General features: G+C 45.6%; 1 pseudogene; it reads right to left on the reverse strand.

Annotated features, from left to right (window-relative positions):
* Positions 1-644: 644 nt before the first annotated feature.
* LOC110331797 lies at positions 645-1,963 on the reverse strand (annotated as a pseudogene).
* Between the last annotated feature and the right edge of the window lie 3,584 nt (positions 1,964-5,547).

Below are 5,547 nucleotides of genomic sequence, written 5' to 3' on the forward strand. Positions count from 1 at the left end.
ATAGTAAAGTCTCTCCTTAAGAATTCATTTCTCTGGAACTCCTCCTTCTGGTCTGTCCTTTATTTTGGAATAATCCATGTGTTAGTGCCAGGAGGGACACACTGTCTGCCTCTCCCATTCTTCCAAACATCAAGGCTGGTAGTTCCAGAATAACAGTGCATTTTAGTTGGGTAAAAGGCCAGAGTGAGCAAGAGAGGTTTAGTGGTAGAGGAAGGAAGGGAAGATGACGACTAAAGCGGGACCTGCCAAATATGCTCTACAACAATTTCATAAGTATACAATGAATACTTATGAATGAATACAAAGTATACTCTCACTTCCCCTCCCCTCCCCTCCTCCTCCTCCTCCTCCTCCTCCTTCTTCTCTTTTCTTTCTCTCTCTCTCTCTCTCTCTCTCTCTCTCTCTCTCTCTCTCTCTCTCTCTCTCTCTCTCTCTCTCTCTCTCTCCAATCTGAGACAATGCTTTAACCCATATCACAATGACCAACAGATGGACACTTCATGACAGGTACCCTACACACCATCCTCCAAGACACAGGTTTTCTTGATTTGCAAAAATCAACTGGAAAATGGTCTCCTTGGTGCAACTTGCCATCCTCGTAGGTGTGGAAAACTCGCATTCACTTTCCTGAAGGCAACTATGGATCACTGGAGGTAGAAACCCTCAGGCATGCCTTCTTGTTCTTCATAAAGAACACTCTTTTTAGATTCTTTGGGGGGGGTCTTTATTTGTTGCCTCTATTCTAAATTCTCATCAAACCTTTGGTACAGATTACTTATATTGATATTGGCCCCCAGAGAGGCTATTTTATGCCATGAACAAGTCCTCCAAAGTTATGTCATTGCCCAGTGTCATCCCTGCTTGTGTGAATCTAGAAGATGTCCATCTTAGTCTCTGCATCAAGCAAGGGGGACTTGATCATACCATTAGTGCAATCTGGCTTTAGAAGAGCTGGATCCAAAGTTTTAATTTGTTCTGTGACTATGATAACTTTCACATCTCTTCTTGAATCAAATCATCCAATTGGTTCAGCCATCCCAACACTGTCCTCTGAATTTCTTCCTCAACTCCACAGTTCAAATTCTATCTTCCAGTCCCAATTCCATCAATAAACACTATGGGTAGTATACGTTCTTCAACAACTCAAAACAGTTCCCGTATGAGTGTTTGCCTGTCACACAGGTCCTTTTGAAGTAGTTCCTGAGCCAACCACTTTGAAGAGAGGATCCAAGTTTGGCTCACTACTGCTTTGTCCAACAAGGGCTTACCTGTACCCAGCTCACCATAGTGAATGATCCCCGAGAGAGCAATATTCCTATCTCTTTGTAATACTCAAGGTGGGTAATATGGAGCCCTATAGATTCCCTAATCTCCTGGATTTACTTGTCCAAGGCACCAACCTCTTCATGCATATCCTGAGGGACCTTTTCTTTCTTTGTCACCGTGACCAGGGGCTCTGCATCATCCATCAACATCCCAATACACCTTGTGACTGAGCAGGACCGAAGAGCCTGGTCCCAGCGGATCTTTGTCCACAAGAGAAAAGGATGCTGATATCGTGTTCTGATGCCACAGGTGTGGACACAATGGTGTGATTATCGTCTTCTGCAGCTTCCCTACAGACATCGGGGAGCCCTGAGGAGATCATCTACTTTCTATCTTCCCTGTTCTTGTTTTTCTTCTAATGGTCTGTCTGTTCCTGATTTCTAATGAGCTCTTCCTCCACAGGAAGTCAGTCTTTAATTCTCTCTGACTTCAGTAATTTTCCACAGCTGAATGTGAGCCATCACCAGAGGTAGTTTGCTGGCAGCATCTTTGTTTTCTCTCCCCACCTCTAGTTGGTATGGAGGGTTCCAAGGTTTTTTGGTTTTTGTTTGTTTGTTTGTTTGTTTGTTTTCCTGTCCTTGTCATCCTTATTACCATCCCCCTCAGGACAATGGCAACTGTTCTGATTTTGACCCATCTTTCCTCAGCCGCTCCAGCTGCCACCATCAGAAGTGATTTCCACCCCCCACATCCTCTCTTATCTCTCTCCCACACTATATTTTATGGACACGATGTAGCATATTGAGACATTTGTATGTCACACAATGATCCACCCATACTTAGTGTATCCATTGCCTCGTGGAAGTGCAGAATAAAACAGGGGATTCCAGAGATCTACTGGAGGGTAGAGAGGGGACCAGTGGTTCTTGAAGACGTCCAAGCCCTGATGTTTTCCAGGTCAGCTTCTCCCTGAATGCTCAAGAACTCAGGGGCCAACATGCTGCACTGTACAACACCAAGCAAAGCCAACCACACAGGACTCCCACACAGGAATCTGCACAGGAAAGCAAGCCCAGAATGAGCCCAGATGACCCTGCTGGGGTGACAGCCTGCACCTTTGCTCAGTCTCTTAGCAATTAGTCATGACACTGAGGGAAATCCATGAGTCCTGCCTGCATCCTCATCTCCAAAGGGATACTGACCCAAGAAAAACAGGTCTGCTCAGATTCAATTCTGAAGTTTGATGCTTTGATACAGCTAGGAGGTCCCCTGATGGCTGCTGAGAAGCAGAAATTGAGAAAGATAGGGCCACACTACGTGCTGAGCCTCACAAAGGTTTAAGAGTGATCTGTCTGAAGCCCAGGTTCTTTGCTTAAAAATAGCCTAGAAGCACGGTATAGCAGAGCTCTCATAACCTCTATGGCACTCCAGTCTCTCTTGCCAGCAGGAAGGATAGTTCAACTAGTTTAAAAGGGAAACTGAGGCACAGGGAAAATTAGAATTTTATTTGTGACAATAACAATTCAAGGATAAAACAACTCCAAGTCAGAAGTCACCCAGACACTTTAGCAGCAGTGGAGGCACTAAAGGACACTATGCCACTCTATGGGGAACTCTGAGGTACTATGAGACACTATAGGGCATCACGGGACACTATGAGGCACTATGGGGCACTATGGGGTACTATGGGGCACTGTTGGGTACTATGGAGCACTATGAGGCACTATGGGTCACTACAGGGAAGTATGGGACACTGTGGGGCACTATGGGAAACTAAGGGGCACTTTGGGGCAGAATGGGACACTGTGGGGCACTATGGGACACTGTGGGGCACTATGGGACACTGTGAGACACTGTAAGGTAGTCTATAGTAAGTGTGATACTATAAGGTAGTCTCCTGTTACTCTTTCTCCATCTACCTCCCCTGTTCCAGGAGCACTATGGCACACCATGGGACTGTGAAACACTGTGGGGCTATGGAACAGTCACAGAAATGAAAGAAAGAATGTTCCATTGTGCTTTTCTATTGTATCCTGGGAGAAACATCTACTTGTCTAATATATAGGTGCTGCTGCTTCTCACAGGTTGGCCTTAAGTTCTGTTTCTCTTTAATATAGATAATTTCAAGAATAACCAAAAAAACACAAGTTCAGATTAACTTTTTTTGCAAAGACTGTTGCTCACTTCTAAGATTTGGTTGGGTTTGTCTATTTAGATTTTTTTTAATTGCAGTGAGTTAGTCAGGTAGTTAGTTGGTTAGTTAGTCAGTTAGTTAGTTAGTTGGTTAGTTAGTTAGTTAGTTAGTTAGTTAGTGGGCATGGTGCACATGTGACCACTAGAGGACATTATGGTTCTCAGTTTGTCCCTGCCAACCTGTGGGTCCTGAGGATCAAACTTGGGCCTTACTCACAGGGCCACCTTGCTGGCCCTGCTCAGGGGTTTTTTTTCACTCCTTGAGCCCATTTTAAATGAACAGAGCTAAGGTGCAGATGTAAGATATATAAGAGGAGACATTTTAAGAACCCTTCAACTATTGAAACTGGCTCCATCTGTGTGGGTAAAGAGAGATGAGATTTCCATCTTTGTAAATTATCAACGCTGGGGCTTGAGATCCATGGGACAGGTGAGGTAGAGAAGAAGTAACAGGAGTGGGTCTATCCATCACTGTAGCTACTCTCCATCCCTGTTGTCTCTCATCCCTACGTGGTAGAGCTGGGTCTGTAGAGGGAGTTTCAGGGTCAGATGCCTCTGACTTTGAATGTGGCTTCCATCCTTTATTGATTTCATGAACTTAGGCATACTCATCTCTTTACCTTTCAATTTTCTTATTTAAGTGTGGGTCCTCTTTTTACTGCAGAGTGCTGTGCTGAGCCTCAACTGAGACACCCACAAATGTTGGCACTGTTATTGAGCCAATGAGGAAGATATGTGTGACGCCAGATTGGAACATACCCTGGAAATGGCCTTCTGCCTTCCTCTCCTCGCAGCCGAAGAAACTGAAGCACGGGAAGCAAAGGCCCCAGGATGACAATCAGCCTATGGTTGACGATATTGATCCAACAACCTTTCTCTCCCAAAACACCAGGCTTGCTTCCCATCACTCCCCTCAGGTCTCAATGCTATGGTCACTGAGTTCCACACACATACAGATGAGTGTGCTGGCCACAGGGCAGGTGAGGATAAACACTGAGGCTCACGCCTAGGAGGAGCACACAGCCCGTTGACTTGGGAGCTGCAGGTGGTGATCTCAGACTACAGACGAGGAACTGGCACGTAGTAAAGACAGTTGGAATTTTTTTCAGCCTCGGGTCATCCTGGAGCGTGCTCAGAGGGGACATGGGGGTCTAGGCTGCAGTGGAGTTGGTCGATTTGAAGCCTGGGTGTTGTTTATTCATCTAACCCAGAGTCTCACAAGAAACGCTTATAATGCCAATCACAGGCCTGGAACACTACAGCTGGCAGGGGTCCCCTCCACTGCAGGAGGCATCTTCAAGAGAAGAGCATCAGTCAGAGACTCTGCAAGCATCTTCAGCTTTGCTTTGGAGCCAGCTCTGCTCCTGGCCCACCTTCCTTGTAGCCCAGCATTGGGGTATCAGAGCCAGGTGCCCTTTTCTCAGCCAATGAAATCAGTTCCAAGATCATTCCTTGGTCCCCAACAAGCCTTTCAACACCCCTGTGTCCCTAAAAAGAAATATTCCTAACCAAATGAACAACAGCAGAGCACTGAGGAGTATAACCACCCTTTGGTTACATCATGAAGCGGGTGACATGATGCTTACTTGGCCCATCTCTGTCCATGAGATGGCTCCTAAACAGATCACTGTAACTACAGGCTCTAAGCAGGGACAATAGAACTAAGTCAGGAGCTGAGAAGCTACAGTCCCAGAGTGCTCTGCATGGTGCTTCAAACACCAGCTCAGTGCTGAGAGGCATGAGAAGAAGGGGTTCCATGTTCCCCAAGTTTCCACCTCCTCTCTGCTGCTCTCACCATTCACATGTTGATTTTGCAACTCCCTTTGTAACTTGGGAAAGACTCCCACTGTTTTCACAGGCCCTGCAAATTTAGTCTCTGAGGACTCTTCTGGTGTGAAATCAGTTACTATTGTGAAGGGTGTTGTTTCCCTAATTTCTTTCTCAGCCTGTTTATCCTTTGAGTAGAGGAAGGCCACTGATTTGTTTGAGTTAATTTTATATCCAGCCACTTTGCTGAAGTTGTTTATCAGCTTTAGGGGTTTTCTAGCGGAATTTTTGGGGTCACTTAAGTATATGATTATATCATCT

This window comes from Mus pahari, chromosome 14 (genome assembly GCF_900095145.1).
Source record: "Mus pahari chromosome 14, PAHARI_EIJ_v1.1, whole genome shotgun sequence".
NCBI lineage: Eukaryota > Metazoa > Chordata > Mammalia > Rodentia > Muridae > Mus > Mus pahari.